This window comes from Urocitellus parryii, chromosome 9 (genome assembly GCF_045843805.1).
Source record: "Urocitellus parryii isolate mUroPar1 chromosome 9, mUroPar1.hap1, whole genome shotgun sequence".
Lineage (NCBI taxonomy): Eukaryota > Metazoa > Chordata > Mammalia > Rodentia > Sciuridae > Urocitellus > Urocitellus parryii.
Window position 1 is genome coordinate 45485854 of NC_135539.1, and position 18242 is coordinate 45504095.

An 18242-nucleotide genomic window follows, 5' to 3' on the forward strand; every position below is an offset into this window, starting at 1 on the left:
ACTGGGTTTCTATAACAAAAGGCCGCAAAGTAGGTGCCTTATAATCAGAGACATTTGTTTCTCTTTATCCTGGATGGGAAGTCCAAGTTCAAGGCTCCATCAGATTCTGTCTGGTCAGGTGGCACATTTTCACTGTGTCCTCACATGGCAGAAGAGGAGAGGGTGTCTCTGAATTCTGTGTTATGAGGACCTTAATTGCATTTCTGAAGTCTCTGCTGTTACAATCTAATCCCCTCACAAAGTCCCCACCTCCCAAGGCCCTCACCTTAGGGGTAGGATTTCAGCATATAAATCTTGGGATGGGGGACCCAGACTTTCAGACTATGATAGAATCTTCACCCACTCATCAAAGATGGATTGAATGTCTGTCATGGGAGAGGCTCTGATCCAGATGTTGAGGGACACTGGTGGCCAGGGTAGAGTGTCTGTTCTCCTAGAGCTCATGGTGGCATGAAAGGGATGGTTAGCAAAGATAACAGAGCCAGCCACAGTGCTGTGTAGTTGTGTTGCAGTGCCCATGGTGGAGCTGAGGTGGCCAGGCAGTCCTTTCTCACTGATTGTTGCCATCATACAGGAAGGACTTTGGCCATGTGATTGAGTTTAGAGGGATGGAAAAGGGTACTTTCTCAAAGGAGAGATTGGGTCTTCATAGAAGGAAGGTGCACCCCTCCTGCCCTCCCAATTTATTGTAGGTCCCAGGGAAGTTTCCAGAGTCCCTCCCAGGTCCACCTTTAGACTTTTGATTGACAGAAGGATGGCATCAGACTTCCAAGTCCCATTGCACATGGCAAGGTTTCAGGGCAAGTCTAGGTCAAATTTGCCGTTGCTGACTGGTTCTAATTGGAACCGTAAAATCTCTAACAATCTGTTCTTACAGATGTTATGATTAGGTGAAATTATTCCTAATCTCCTGGAGTTCTAGGATCTGGTCTGTGTAAGGGTCACAAAACTTTCCCTCCAGATAACCGTGTTCTTCCTATAGGTATTTTGGGGTTGCATTTTTTCCTGCAAATAACAGGTATCTTGTTAAGGAATGTAAAGTTCCTGTTGACTTAAGCCAGGTAGGGTTGCAGGTAAATTGCTTGGTAAAAGAATGCCTGTAGGGGTCAGCACAGTAGTCCAGTTTATAGAATTCCTCCTATAATCTCATGGTCCCACTACTCACATCTATCCGTCTGTTGCCTATCAGTTACTGACTGGACTGCTCTCTCCATCTGAATGACACTCTCCATCTGAATAATACTTACTACTTAATTAGTATGTAAACAAAGACTGATAAAATTGACTATGGCATCAGCATCTTTTAAGGTAATATAATTATAGAATCAAAAACCTATGGGAATTTGCAAAAACATGTGACCTGTACAAAAGATAAAGGCCCAGTTTTTAAAACACATTGAGTGTTATAAATCTATAAGAAAAGGAAATATTACCTGATAGAAAAATTGGCAACAGTCAGAAACATCAGTCAAAGAATAATAAATAATAAAAATTCAACAGAGCAAATAAAGAAATGCAAAGTGAAATAATAAATAAGGACATATTTCTTAGTAGGTTGGTACAGATAAAAATTTGGATAATACCCATCATTGGAGAAAATGTTCAGTAAGGTATTCTCATGTGAAGTGTAAATTGATGAAATTCAAAAAGCCAGACAAACCTTTCTCTGATGCGTACTATAAAATTTAGGTATCTTCTTTTAACTTTTGGGAATTTTGCTTCAAAAAATGTGTCCTACAGACATATTTGTACAAATGTGGAAAGGACATTGACTGTAAAATTGTTTGCATATAGGATAAAATTATCCTAACAACACAGTTATGTGTCATTATAGTATACTTATATAGTGCAATACTGTGTTATTGAAAACTGAGATGAAGCTGTCATTTGGAAAATTGAATGCAACAGTAAGTAGTTGCTCTTCTTAGTGTGACAACCTATGACTTGATGTTAAGTGGCAAATAAAAAGCAAAGGCTTGCTATATGTGGATTAACATTCTGTTCACATGAAAGTACAAATATGCAGATGGGATGGTGGCACAGCCTCTGATCCCAGCTGCTTGGGAGGCTGAGGCAGGATCACAAATTCAAAGCCAGCCTCAACAACTTAGCAAGGCTCTGAGCAAGATCCTGTCTCAAAAGAAAATTAAAAGGGCTGGGGATATGGCTCAATGGTTAAGCATCTCAGGTTTAATCCCTACATATAGGCCAGGAGGTGATAGAACCACATACCAGAACCAGCCCAGGATCATCAGAATGGCTTTCTGAGTGTCCCCAAATACTATTAATTGGAATGAGCTTCCTCTTTGTCTCACTTTCTGCTGCCACTTGCTCAAGACCCAGAAGTTCCTCCAAAACCATCCTGCCATGTGGGAGTCTAACAGGTGTCCTGCTGCCTTCTGGCTGTGGGGAGATGAGTTAATGATCAAAGAGGATGAAACACATGAAATAATAAAACAAATACAATGGGGACAAATGCAGTAAGAAGGGATGTTGAGAGAGAGAAACAGAATGCCTTTAGTTTAGGAATGCTACCACCACCTGAGATACCTGAGAATGCATATAACTCTTCTAGACAACATATATAATTTGAACCTTGACCCACATTATATGATGGAAGAGAAGGAAGTCATGGATAACAACAATACTTTTTAATTTGTAAAAAACTTAAAACTATGGGGACTATTGAATAGGGGTTTTTCAACAAATTTTAAATGCTATGAGTATATAGGGTTTCCTAACTTGAGGGGCTACTGAGGTTGGATTCTCTTGCCTCTACGAAAACATTTTTTCTTCGATTACAGCAGACTGGGGTCCTTTTAGGCTGTGTCAGGGCGCTTTCTCCCAGGTAGGGAGGAGACCACCCGCTTTCTGAACCAGTGGATGACGGACCTGATGTTCAGACACGATGTGGTTTCTGAGTCGATAGGCATGTCCCCCTCCTTTGACTGCCCTGATGAGACCGAGAGGGCATCTTCAGTGACTGTCTCCTGACTTATCATCTGAGAAGAGAATGAGGATGAGTTAGAAATGTGTAGTGTCAGCAGCAATAAAGTCAATGTTTGCTCATTTATGGAAATCTAATTTTTTTCTTAACCAAAATAGCCTGAATGTAAATGTGAACTATAAGTACTCATTAATCATTAGAAAGACACACACACACACACACACACACACACACACACACGTTTTAAAGGAATTATTATTCATCTTTCTCTTTGTTCCTCCCCCTCTCTCGTCTCTCTCAGTGCTCCTTGGCGTTTTCCTTATATCTCTCCCATACCTCCTTTCTTAGCTGCCTTCCTTCTTTCATTGCTCATCTCTTGGCATACTGGGTTCCACCTCTGCTTCACAGCAGGTAGAATGACTGAATCCAAGCTGTCAAACCTGGCACCCCCACTGGGCCTATCCCTAGCTCTGAAATCTGGCAGCTCCATGCTCACCTCATCATCTTCATCTTCATCATAGTCTCTGTTGTCGTTGTCTTCATCTTCATCATAATCATCTTCATCTTCATCATCATCATCATCTGTGTCTTCATCATAGTCTCCATTGTCATGGTCTTCATTTTCATCATAATCATCTTCATCTTCATTGTCATCATCATCATCATCATCATCATCATCATCTTTCAGATCATCTGGAAATACCTTAAGGTATCTCATTAGAACCTCCATTTTCCAGAGAATCTTTCTCATCCTCCCCCTTGGGTACTTGTCCATCCACTGGTAGTCTCTGTGTAGATCGAGAGTAGCTAGTGCATCTTCATAGTGGGAGCCCAGATAAACATCCACAACACGGACAATAGGTAGTCCACAAAGCAGCTCTGACTCATGGATTTGTTCTCTTCTCCCTATGGTCATACTTTCACTTTCAGTCAGCTGTCCCTCTTGGACAGGAGGGAGGGAGTAGCAGAAAGAAGCCTCGGAAGTAGAGTCTTCAGAGGAGCTACTACTGTCCTTCCAGTCAGTTCTGTCCTTATAGGGGCAATAGCCTCCAGAGAGGCTCAGGTTTGGTTTGCAGTTAGAAATGCAGTCTTCTTTGTCAGTGCAGTTGCTGTGGTAGAATGTATCTTCCATTGTGCACAGATCCAAGTTCTGCCTCAATCTGCAAACTTCCAAAGGAAACAAAAAAACTTGTTATAAGGTATTGGGAAGAGAGTCATGCACTTTAGCAATAATTCCCATTCCTTTCTTCATTCATAACTAACCCACTTTGTCAGAAGTGGGTCCTGTGTTTGTGTTCTCCAGTGAAGGGGAGAAGAGACAGACCTTTCTCTTTCTATTGTATTGTATAATATGAGCACCTCTACCTGTTTCCACCTTACATTTTTTCAAGATATTTGAAAGATAGTTCAAGATGTTTGCTATTATATTTCAAACTGAAGACAATTTGAAAAATTCAGGAAAGTGTAAAGTGGAAAATAAATGCCACTCTCATGCCATGATCCAGAGGAAATATGTGATATTCATAAAAGAATCTGGTGGATTTCCTCATAATCTTTCCTTTTTCTTCATACACACATAATTGTATTAACATACATTGTACATTTATACACACATTTATATACATGTGGAGTCACATCAGTAGAGAGATTATTATATATGACAGCACAGCCAGTAGGAAACACACATATGACCATTGTGCATTTTTTCTTAATATTTTTTTAGTTGTTGATAAACCTTTATTTATTTTATTTATTTATATGTGGTTTTGAAAATTGACCCCAGTGCCTCACACATGCAAGGCAAGTTAGATACCATTGAGCCACAGCCCCAGTTCCCATTGTGTTATTCTTAATCCTATTCTTATTAATGCTACATCAGTGGTTACTTATTAATGAGCATTTAGTTTTGTATTCACTGATCCTTAGATTAATAAGACCTTTAATAATTTTCTTATTATTAATATTAGTCAATACCTCTTTATCAATCAATGTCTTGACACTCTCTCTCTTTACATTCCTATTTTTTTGGATCAGTGGTCCAAAGCTCACAAATATGTTAATGTCTTATGTTGTTACTGCTAAATTTCTTTCTCTAGAAAGTAGAGCTGTTTAAGTGTCCATTCTCCCATCATATGATGGCATCTTTATTCCAGCATTTTCATTTATGCCACAGCATGTAAGTGTGGCAAATTACGAGCAGAATATCTCTTTTTTTCTCTATCCTCTCTCTTTCTCTCTTACACACACACACACACACACACTCACATTGAAGATCAGTCACGCTGAGCTCTGATTGCTGCCCACACAAAGTGATGCTGCCAAATCCAGTGGCATAAGTCGAAGTCCTTCAGATCCTTCTTCCCAGTGGCTTAAACATCCAACTGTTAGAAGTCTGTGTTCTGAAACTGTTGACTACCATGGCAACAGAGGAACCTGTTGCTATATGTGTGGAAAGAGTAAAGGGATATAGAAAACCAAAGGACCTAGGCCTTTTTTCAGTCAGTTTTTGCATCACTGTGACCAAAATACATGATAAGAACAATTTAGTGGCAGTACAGTTTATTTAGGGCTCCAATTTTCAGAGTTCTCAGTATATGAAATGCCAACTTCTCTGTTGTGGGTTCACGTTGAGGCAGCACATCATGGGGACAGGGCCCAGGGTAGGAGATGTGCTCTAATGATGATGGGTTAAGAAGCTGAACAGAAAGGAAGGAACTTTAGGAAGAATAGCAATTTCAGGACACACCTTTAGTAACCCACCACCTCTAGCCCTGTCCCACTTGCCTACAGTGACCACTCAGTTGGACTGATTAGGTTATAGATCTCATAATCTATTTATTTTCCTCTGAATATTATTGCATTAGCTTGAACTTCTAAGGGACACCTCATATCCAAACCATAATATTCTGCCCCTAGTCCCTAATAGCTATAAATATAATAATAGTATAAAAGTACAAATATATTTATATTTTATAATAGTATAAAAAGCCATTAGTCCCTTTACAAGAGTTTCATACTCTTAGCAGATCCAGCATTGCCCAAATAGTCCTGTTCAAGTCCAAAGTCGCCTCTGAGACTCAAGGCAAGATCTTGACCATGAGCACTGGTAAAATAAAAAAAATAAGTTTCCTAAGTCCAATATACAGTGGCACAGAATAAATATTCTCTTTCAAAGAGGGAGGAATATGATTGTGGCAGAAAGAAGGATTGTGGAAAAATTAACACCAAAATCCAATATTTAAAACTGGTCCCCTGTTCCTGAGAAAATCATCTGGAATACATGGTTCTGAGATATTATTTCAAAAGGGCTGAGTCATCCTTTCCCCTTTAACCCAGCTGGTTGCATGCTCAAGGGCCATATGCATTGATACACATTTATAACTGTAAATTCATGAAGCACCCCCCAGCCTCATTCCTCCAAATAGGTAGATGCTAGATTCATGGTTTGTGTGTGAAATAAGCTACCGCCTTCTTTTGCTTTCCTTTTGTCTTCAGAGTTTGTGTTTAGTCTGCAAAGAGAAGGGGAAGGTGAGAACAATGGTCTATAACAATTTGGAATTTGACCTGGATATATAATATGTGTTTCAGGTGGACAATGAAAAAATTAGATTTATGAGCTGCTGTGTAGGAAACCTCAGATGCCATAGACACAGATACTCTCAGTTTGAATAGTGTGGCTGTGGAAAAAAATTTAAAAGGGCTGTTGGGGCTGGAGTTGTGGCTCAGTGGGAGAGTGCTTGCCTAGCATGTGCGAGGCACTGGGTTCGATCCTCAGCATCATATAAAAAAATAAATAAAGGTATTATATACAACTAAAAATAAATATTAAAAAAGAAGGACTGGGAATGTGGTACAGAGGATAATAGCTCCTGGATTCAATCTTTGGTCCCTAAATAAATAAGTAAGTAAATTAAAGAATCACATAACTACTCATGATCCAGAGAGTGATCAATAAATTTCAAATCATTTTGCTCTAATTCTGCTCACTAAACTTTTCAACATTGCTAAATCATAATGCTGAGATCTGTACAAAGTGGAATTATCTTATGAAAATTGCGTCAAAAACTGTTTACCTTTTTCTAAGTTCTATTCCAGTAATAGAATTGACAAAGTTAATTAATTTTAATTTTATCCTCTCTTGAGTTTTCTTACCTAAAGGGTAAATTACCTGAAGTAAGATAATCCCTAAAAGTTTCTAGTTTGAGATAATGGTGAAGATACCAATAAGATAAAACAAATAAAAGCACTCTGTAAAAGCATGATATATACCTATTTAGAATAGTAATATTCTAAAGGAAATCCTATTTTGTAGTACTGATAAAGATAAATTAATTCCATATCTAATATTGAAAAATATCAATTCCAGTGGATTAAATGTGTGGGGAACAAACAGAGTTCATGAGAATTATTTTTAAGTAACACTGTGTAATTAATCAAATGAATATTGGAATGATCATTTATGGTTTGGGGTTCAATAAAAACAATTTCTGGATTCTAAAGAGTACAACAGATTAATGCTAATTTGTTATACAAGCCTAGAACTAAATGTAATTATTTTTCATACTTCTTAACAACAATAACAATAATAATATAAAGTTGTTACCAAACAAGCTCTATTTCTAATTATAGCAATATTATTTTTAATAAACTAAATATTATCTAGAATTATTTGAGTTTATAAACCTCTTATAAAGTCCCAAGCAGATCAATAAGAGGTAAAAGAGGTTGATCCTTCAAAAGAAAATTGTATATATCTTTAAAAGAAGCAGTTTTAGCCAGGTTCAATGGCAAGCATATATAATCCCAGTAGGTGGTGGGTCCTGAGGCTGAGACAGGAGGATCAGGAGTTCAAAGCTACGCTCTCAGCAATAGAGATTCACTAAGCATTTCAGTGAGACCCTGTCTCTAAATAAAACACAAAATACAGCTGGGGATATGGCTCAGTGGTTGAGTGCCCCTGAGTTCAACCCCCACCCCCCAAAAAGAAGGAATTTTAATCTGAAAATGTCATTAAATGTTATCAATAGGGATAAAGTTGTATTTTAACCTTGTGAAGTTTTCTCCTTTGATTCTTGATAAAGTTTTCTCCTTATCAGTTGGATTCTCTATTTCAGAGCAGGGGTAAAATCCAGGAAATGGTGTGAGAGGATTAATCTTTGTCCTACAAGATCCAGAGAACGCACTCATCAAGCTACTCATACTTCCTAGGGAAGAAATGACTTGTGGAGGAAGGGCTTGGGTCACTCAGAAGATCTGACACCATATTGAGAGCTTCATTTAGCACTGAAAGATCAACTCCATTTCCACCTCTGGAATTCTGGTAATGAGGTTTACACCACTGCTTCAAGTCTCAATCCCAAAGAATCATCTGTTCACTGGAATTACAAGGCAATGAAGGTCTCCTGAACATTTTGCCACTGTCATAGTGACCCGCTGTCATTTCTCCTGGGGATGCACAGCTGGACCTCCTCTGGGGGCTGATAACAGGCACTTTTTCTTTCAAGGTACTGGACAACCAGGGATGATGAGCGGCTTCCCTGAGGTGAAAAAGGTGATCCCAACTCAGGGCCAGCAGGATTCAGACGCCCTGACCACGCAGGAGAGCAGCGGCCTATGGGCAGCACCCCTAGGCTGGCGAAGGAGACCCACCAGACCAAGCTGGTGACTAGCAGCACCAGGATGCTGTGCCCAAGCTGCACTGGGTGTGCAAACTTCAGCAGCCCGAAGAAGCTCAGCACCAACAACCACCTTCCAGCTGCCGCCACCGCCTGGGGGCGTGGGCTGGGGCACAGCCCTGTCCCCCCAGGCCAAGACCACCACTGCCACACCAAGAAGTCCTTCAGGTAGCAGTAGGCAGGCAGCACCAGTTGCCACCAGGAGCTGCCTCTCTGGCCAGGGCCAGCCCCGCTAGGTCCACCTCAGGAAGCAGGTGAGGAAGAAGATCTTCAAATGCACTTTCCCAAAGATCACCAAGAAAATCTTCCAGAAGGAAGAATTTCATCTACTCATTTTACAGTCATCTGGTCCCGCGAAGCGATGGATCAGGACCAGACTCTGCGCTGGATCACCAGGACTTCACAACAAACCCAGACCTCCTTAAATAGCGAAAGATTCAAGTTCTTGCAGCCAGCTAGATTTCCAGGGGTGAAATCCAATCTATACTTTTAACCCTTTTGCAGTCGGAGCACACAGGCCATGCTCACCTCACCACTGCAGCTCTTGTCAGCTGCTTTATGCCTGGGTTTGGGGATTTATTTTCTGTTTTGCAGTTGTTGTTGCTGTTATTAGGGGTTTGGGGGTACACGAAGGTTCATTGTGGGTTGGATTGGGGTGGTGGTTGATCGTGAAATGCTTTTTTTTTAAAAGGCGGGGAGGAGGGCACAGGAGCGCGGTTGGCAAGGAAAGAGAGAATGTGTCCACAGGCTGGGAAAGTTCAAGGTTACAGCCCCCAGAACACTTCCGCAGGATTGAGGAGTGGTGATCCCAGGAAGAACCTTGCAGGAAGCTGAGTTTGCATGAGCAAGGGGGACAGTGATCAAGTGAGGGTGGCCATGAGCGAGTAGGCGGGGTGGCAGGGCACTCGCAGAGAGGGCCGGCTCAGGGCGGGATGGTTGCAGGGAATGGAGAGCTGGAGATGAGGTAGGGGACTGGAGCGCAGATCTCTTGGGCGGAAGAGGTAACTCCCCCGTGATCCAGGCTATAGCCGCTGCCATGGCTGCCCTCGCCGGCCCCACAGTGCCCGCCTGCCCATCCTGCCCCAAGTCTGACCCGGCCAAGCTAAGAAGCAGCAATGGCTGCTGCAGCTATTGCCACTGCTACCTTCTGCTGCTGCTACCGCCATCATCCACAGCCCAGGGGTATCTAAAGGATCTCCAGAAAAAACCCAAAGGGTAAATCTTGCTCTCCTGCTTGTCTCTAAACTACTCTCTTTTCTGCTCTGGACTCTTTCCCCCCCCTCCCTCTCTTGCTTCTGTTGTTGCAAAACTTGGAAGTTGAAAACTTCCACCCTCTGGGCCCCGCTAGAGCTAAAGAAATATTATAATCTCAATGCACTTTTTGGGGATATGAGTAATAAAATACCCAAACTGAATTTTTCATTGATTTTGACAGCAAACTGAGCTGGGAGAAAAATCAATGATATTTGATATTATATTCTTAGAAGCAAAAAAAAAAGGAATGAAAAAAACTGAACAGAGAGCATAAAGGACTTATGAAACACCATCAAGCAGGTCACTAGATGCATTATAAAAATTCAAGAAGAAGGAGGGACAGAGAAAAGAAGAAATATTGTCTAAAACCTTAACAAATTTAAGAAAAGGCATGGCGCTGTAAATCCAAGGGCTCAGTAAAGTGTGTGTTAAACCCAAAGAAACTCATATACCAAGATACATTATTATCAAAGCTTCAAAAGTCAAACAGGGAATCCAAAAGTAGCAAGAGAAAAACAATTCATTACATACAAAGGACTCCTAATAATTTTATCAGTAGATTTCTCCAATAATAAGAAGAAATCTTGCAAGCCAGAGACAATGGGATAATGTATTTGATGTACCGAAAGAAAAACTGTTAACTGAGAATTCTGTACCTGGCAAAACTCAAAAATGAGGAAGAAATTAAAACTTTGTCAGATATACAAAAATGGAGGAAGTTCATTACCATTTTATCTTTCCCATAAGAAATTATAAAGGAAGCCTGGTAGGTAGAAATATAAAAAGTTGCTAGGCAGTAACTTGAAATAAAAATGCAAAGTTGTCCAGTAAAAGTAATAATTATATGGACAAATATATAAATCAGCCTTTTTTGTTATTTTAGTTTGTAACTCCACTTTTTAAAATCCTCCATAGGATTTGAAACATAAAATGCATACATATACTTATAAATCTATGTTAATAACTACACAATATATAAAGATATAATTTGTGATACCCATAACTTAAAGTTTGGGAATAAAAAGTTAGTACCAGTTTAAAATAATTTTCTGAAATTTTAAGATGCTACATTTAATCTCCATAATAGCAGCAAAGAAAATATCTATTAAAAAATACACACACACACACACACACACACACACACACGCACACACAGAGAGAATGAAACCCAAACATGTCACTGCAAAAACACTAAACATAAAACAGGATGGAACTGGAAGAAATGAGTGATTAAAAAAAAAGCTATAACCGATACAGAAAACATTTTTAAAAGCAATAGTAAGTCCTTCTCAATATTTTAACTGTAAATGGATTAAATTCTTCAAATAAAGACAGAGATTGGTAGAATGAGGAAAAAACTTGATCCAACTATATGCTATCTACAAGAGACATATTTTAGATTTCCATAAAATATAGGTTGAAAAGATAAAGAACACAAAAAGTTATTCCATACAAATAGCAACAAAAATGGAGTAGGGGTAGCTATACTAATATCAGACAAAATAGACCATTAGTAAGATACGAAGGACATCATATAATGATTAAATTGTGAATTTTCCAAAAGATATGACAATTATAAACATATGCATCAAACATTAGTGCTCCAATATATATGAACATTAACTAAACTAAAATGAAAAAAATGACTGTTGTGCAATAACACCCAAACAAACAAACAGAATATACACTTTTCTCAATTGCATAAGGAACATTCTTTAGGACAAACCATATGTGAGGCTGCAAAACATTCCCTGAGACTTTTTTAAAAAAAGACTGAAAATATGGAAAGTATCTTTTCTGATCAAAATGGAATGCAACTAGGAGTTGACATTAGAAATACTGGCAATCCGGACTGGGGATGTGGCTCAAGAGGTAGTGCGCTCACCTGGCATGTGTTGGGCAGTGGGTTCGATCCTCAGCACCACATAAAAATAAAATAAAGATGTTGTGTTCACCAATAAATAAATAAATAACTCTCTCTCTCTCTCTCTCTCTCTCTCTGTCTCTCTCTCTCTCTCTCTCTCTCTCTCTCTCTCAAAAAAGAAATACTGGAAATCTACAAAAATGTAAGAATTAAATAGTATAGATCAAACAACCAATAAGTCATAGACAAAAAAATTAGAAAATGTATTGGGTCAATGAAAATACAACATAGAAAAACTTACAGGATGAGGTGAAAACAGTTTTGAGAGAAACTTGTAGCTATCAACAGTAAATTTTTAAAAGGAGGGAAAATAGCAAATCAGTAACAATAGCTTTACAACTAAAGGAATTGTAAGAAGAGAAACATAAGCCCAAAGGCAGCAAAAGGAAAAAAAATAAAGATGAAAGTGGAAATAAATAAAATATAGAAAAAAAGAAAGAAAAATCAATAACCAAGAGTCAACTCTTGAAAAAGATAAATTAAAAACTATTAACAAATTTTTAGGTAAATTTACTGAAAGAAATATAGAAGATATAAATAACTAAACCTGTAAATACAAAGAAGAAATTATTACTGATTTCAGAGAAATAAGAAGGATCACAAGAGAGTATTATAAACAATCATACACCAAAAATTGGATAAACTAGATAATATGGACAAATACATAGAAATGTAAAAACTAACAAGACTGAAACATGAAGAATCAGAAAGATCCTAGTAGACCTAAAACAGTAAGGACATGAATCAGTAACTGAAAATCTCTCAACAACAACAACAAAAACCTTCTGGACTAGATCACTTTACTGGTGAATTACTACCAAATATTTAAAGAATGAACACCAATCCTTCACAAATATTCTCAAAAATTTTAATAAGAAGGAACATTTACTAAATCATTGGTGAAGCCTGCATTATCATTAGCATAACACCAAAGCCAAATAAGAAGAAGAGGAGGAGGAGGAGGAGGAGGAAAGAGGAGGAGGAGGAGGAAAGAGGAGGAGGAGGAGGAGGAGGAGGAGGAGGAGGAAAGAGGAGGAGGAGGAGGAGGAGGAGGAGGAGGAAAAAGGAGGAGGAGGAGGAAAAAGGAGGAGGAGGAGGAGGAAAAAGGAGGAGGAAAAAGGAGGAGGAGGAGGAGGAAAAAGGAGGAGGAGGAGGAGGAAAAAGGAGGAGGAAAAAGGAGGAGGAGGAAAAAGGAGGAGGAGGAGGAAAAAGGAGGAGGAGGAGGAGGAGGAGGAAAAAGGAGGGGAGGAGGAGGAGGAAAAAGGAGGAGGAGGAGGAAAAAGGAGGAGGAGGAGGAGGAAAAAGGAGGAGGAGGAGGAGGAAAAAGGAGGAGAAGGAGGAGGAGGAGGAGGAGGAGGAGGAGGAGGAGGAGGAGGAGGAGGAGGAGGAGGAGGAGGAGGAGGAGAAAGGGAAGAAAATGGCAAACCAATATCCCAATGGTCACTGTTGCAAAAATCCTCAATGAAACAGTAGGAACCTGATTTTTAAAAGCATATTAAAATTACCATATGCCATAGGTGATATGCTTCTGATATACTAGGATAGTTCAACATATGAAAATCAACCAATGAAAAACATCATATTAACAGAATAAAGAAAAAATAAACACATGGTCATTTAAATTGCTGCAATGGTATTTGACTCAGCCATAAAGAATTAAATTGAATCATTTGCTGGTAAATGGATGGAACAGAGAACATGCTAAATTAAATAAGCCAGACTCAGAAAGCCAAGGGTCAAATGCATTTCACCCAAGATGCAGAAGCTAAAGAGATATAAGGAAGTAAAAAGGGGGAGGGAGGAGATCTCATGAAAATAAAAGAGAGAACACTAGAATGAAGGTTGGGAATCCAGGGGGAGGAAGGAAGGATGGGAAAGGGGAGGAAGTGTAGAATAAAATTGATCAAACTATGCTATAGGCATGTGTGAATATTTAAAAAATAAATTCCATTGTTTGTATGTCTATACTGCAACAATTTAAAAACAATAAATTAATGGAAGAAATATCAATAGAATAGAGGAAGGGTTTGGTGGAGGGAGGAGGGAAAGGAAAGGGAAATGCTAGGAATTGAAATGGAGTGAATTATATTGTATATATGTATGGATGTGTCAAAATGAACCCACTATTACATACAACTAATATATTAAAAATTGATACAGAAAGAGCATTTGAAAAAGTTCAATTCTGTCTCAAAAAAAAAAACACTCTACAGACTACACACAGATGAAAATTACCTCAACATAATAAAGGCATATGTGAAAAGCCCATAGCTATCATCATACTGGGTGGAAATACTGAAAAATTCTCCCCCTAATAGGAGGAGGACTACAACGATGCCCACTTTCACTTCTGCTTAACATATTAAAATATTACTGTAATATTACATATTACAAACAAACAAACAAATGAATAAATAAAAGAAATAAAAGGCTGGAAAGAAATAAAATTACCACTGTTTATGTATAACTTTTTTATATGCAGAACACCCTAAAGCGCGCACCACGCGCGCATGCATGTCCGAGCTATTCCATCCCCAGCTACAAAATGTGTGTGTGTGGGGGGTGGGGTGGGGTGGGAGGCGGTGGATGTTAGAATGAATTGAGCAAAGTTTCAGGAAATAAAACCAGCAAGCAAAAATCACTTACATTGGTTCCCTGCCGGGCCTCCGCCTCTTCCTTGGCCTCCACCTCCCTCTGCTGGGCAATTGCCGCAACTGCCCCTCCCTGGCCTCGGGAGCAGATGCTGAGGCGCTGTGGCCACCGCCCAAACTTGTTGCGCAGGAGGCTGGATCCCGAAGAAATAAACCAGAATGAGTTATGCAGAAAAGCCTGATGAAATCAGGAAAGATGAGTGGATGGAAAGGATCAACAACCGACACTCCCAGTGGAAAGACGTGAATCGCCTCATCATTAACTCTTTGGTCACAGAAGTCTTTAAGGAAGCAGCAGAGAACTGTCCCATGGAATCTGGGATTGAACCCAGCATGCATCCAGATACTTTTGATGAGAGAAGCAAGATTCAGGAGATGATTCTGAAGGCTTAGATTTTGGAGGCCACCGCATTGATTGACAGTCCCTGTCCGGAGCTCTTGGACACAAACCGTTACCTTTACTTTCATCTGCAGCAACAGCACGTACTTAATTAAGCTGATCCTCCAGCGACAGATCTTGGTGGTGCTAGAGGAGGAGAGCAGGGCTAAGAGAGCAGAGTGCCTCAAAGAGATGGAGCGCATGCTGGCCCAGCTGGCCCTCTATAGCCCTGAGGAGTCATGCTTCGGAGACCTCCTTCACAGGTTGCAAAAGCAAAAGGTTTGGAGTGAGGTTAACCAAGCCGTTCTACATTATGAAAATCGCGAGTCAACACCCAAGATGACAAAATTACAGAAACTTGTTATTTTAGGCTCAGAACGTGCTGGACCAGAAGAAAATAAAATATCCCAAAATGACAGTCCTTAGCAAAGGTGTGATCCAGGAGTCCAAGGAGAGCTTTGCAAGCCAACCCCACACTGTCCCGTGCACAGGACTCACCTTCCTTCAGCAGGAACCAAAGATTTTCACTGCAGCAGGAACATTTTCTCCTCTTGTGATTTGTTTGTTTATTTGTTTGACTCAGCATCTTTCTTAAAAGGAAAATGACCCTTTTAAATTCTGGAAGCCCCACAGTGAAGGGCGCTTTCTAGGGAAGGCTGTCTGTCTGTGCACTTGTTGTGTCCCACCTCCACACCTTGGGTCACTTTCAGGGAGCTCCTGTATCTGGCTGCCATAGGGGCTGGGTTCCTAGGGCTGCTGTTATAACCAGGCCTCCCTGGAGGGACAAGAAGAGCACCCATCACTCTTACTTTCTGCTGGCTTGTAGGCAGACAATTCCTTTGTTAATTTTCCTAAGTCTTGGCAGGATTTCATCTTCCAGTTTTTTCTCACACCATGTTTTTCATTTGTTTTTGTTTTTGTCTTCTCTAGGAAAAACTATATATAAATTTATAAATCCTAAAAAATAAGTTGTATTTTATACATTAACAATGAGCAATCTTAAAGGAAACAAGAAATTAAGAAAACAATTCTATTTACAGATACAACAAAGAGAATAAAATACTTGAGCATAAACTAAATTGAGGATATGAGAGACTTATACACTGGAAACTATAAAAGATTATTGAAATTAAAGAACACACAAATAAATGGAAAACATCCCATGTTCATAAATTGAAGGATTTAATATGGGTAAAATTTCAATATTGCCAAAAGTGATCTACATATTAAATGTAATTGCTATCAAATCCTCAATGCTTTTATTAGTTAGTTATAGTTACACATAATATTGGGATCCATATTGTTATAATCATATGAGACTGGAATATAATTTGCTCCAATTCCATCCTCCATACTTCCCCTTTCCCTCCCCTCCTACCATTCCCATTCATTACCTTTACTGGCATTTAATTTACTTACAGTTCTTTTTAAATTAATGGTTTATAGATTACACATAAGGGTGAAACTCACTGTGGTGTATTCACATGTGCAATTAGCACATGTAGTCAACTACATTCCACAATTCCTCCCTTTTCCCATCTCTCCTTCTCTACTCCAGTGCCTTCCTGTACTCCCTCCTACACTCCACTGATCTCTTTTCTATTTTCATGGGATCCCCCTTCCCTCTTTTTTCCTTATTTTGGACTAGCTTCTGCATAAGAGAGAAAATATTTAACTCTTTATTTACTGAATAAATGAATTATTTCATTTAGCACTATGCTTTTAAGTTCCATCCATTTACCAGCAAATGCCATAATTTCTTTCTTCTTAATGGCTGAGTAAAACTCCATTGTGTATATGCTACCTTTTCTGTATCCATTGCTCTGTCAATGGGCACGTGGGCTATTTCCATAACTTGGCTATTATGAGTTGTTTTGCTGTAAACATTGATTTGGCTGTATCAATATAGTATGCTCATTTTATTTCTTATCATAAATACTCAGGAGTGGGATAGCTTGTTAGAGTCTGTAAACAAGTCAGGATGGCGCCTGGCATATTGCCAGGGGAATGTTAGAGTCTGTAAACAAGTCTGGATGGCGCCTGGCATTTTGCCAGAGGGAGTGGTTTGTGAAGTAAAGCCAGCTAGCCATTAAGTGTGGAGATTCTTTATTGGTTGACTGCTGTATCAAGTTTATGCTAATTAAGATAAGCTGTGTGGAATGTATAAATACCTCTGTTGTCCTACAATAAATGGCTCCCACTCCTGCTGTATATCAATCTATGCAAGTTCCTCGTTCCCCCCCCCCCCTCCGCGGTTGTTTTGCTGCAGCCGGACTGCAGCAATAGCTGGGTTACATGTGAAAAATGGTATGGTAGTTCCTTAAACAATTGAGCAGACTAGCTACCATATGACCCAGCAATTCTGTTTCTCCAAAATACCTCTAAAGAATTAAAAACATGAGCTCAAACAGATGCTTGTACCTCCATGTTTACAGCAGTGAAATGACATATGTTTCCACTGATGGATAAAGAGATAAAAATGTGTTATATCTGGATAGTGAAATATTCTTCAACCTTAAAAAGGGAAAGAAATTTCAATGCATACTACAACATGGATGAGCCTATGAAAAATGCCAAGTGAAATAACCCAGTAACAAAAGAGAAATGAGGTGTCTAGAATAGTAAATGCAAAGATAGAAAGTAGAAATGTAGGAGAAAGGGGAATGAGATTATTGTTGTATGGGTTCAGTGAAGTTAATTATCAGTGAACTGCACACAAAAAATGGTTAGAAGGATATGTTTTATTCAGTATTTGTTTTACAAAACAAAAAAAATTACCCAGAATACAATACAAGGGGACAATACAACAGAAAATATAAAAGCCAAGTTAAAAGATATGGAGAGAATTAAATGACTAGCTTGCTTACAGAATAATTCATGATTATTTGTGACCTAATCTTTAAGGCTGACATCTGGAAATTATATTCTCCATACTTGTTGCAATACTGGCTTCAGAAACTAGAAGATAGGAGAAAGGGATATACCAGGATATTTCTCCTCTCTCTTCTCTGAGTTTTGTGGTAGTGTCTCCATAAATGACTGTGTGTCCTCTATCATACCTCTTCTTATAGGATAGAAACATATTGTTTTTAGATACCCTCCACTTCTAAGTTCTGGTCAGGCTATTTTCTCGGTGTATCCCAATAGTCCTAGGAAAGCTAATAGTTTTTGCTATTTCTAAATTTTAACTTTTCTCATTACCTCCTATTTGGCTTTTAGATGCACCAAAACATTTGTAACTAGTTCCCTGTATTGAATTCCTTTTGTCAAATTGCCTGGCTTTAACTCTCTTTTCCTGACTGTGTAAGTCAAGCACACATCTCATCTAAGTTTGAGAGGAGAGAGACTAGAGAATGGAAAAAAAGCCATCAGTAATGGCTGAGTTTTCCCAAATAAGTTCAAGGTATAAACA

At 39.2% G+C, this 18242-nt stretch overlaps 2 pseudogenes; one reads left to right on the top strand and one right to left on the bottom strand.

Moving 5' to 3' along the window:
- Window positions 1–8138: 8138 nt before the first annotated feature.
- Window positions 8139–9660, bottom strand: LOC144256986 (cGMP-inhibited 3',5'-cyclic phosphodiesterase 3B pseudogene; annotated as a pseudogene).
- A 4950-nt stretch (window positions 9661–14610) lies between these two features.
- On the top strand, window positions 14611–15425 carry LOC113178395 (glucose-induced degradation protein 8 homolog pseudogene; annotated as a pseudogene).
- Window positions 15426–18242: the final 2817 nt, after the last annotated feature.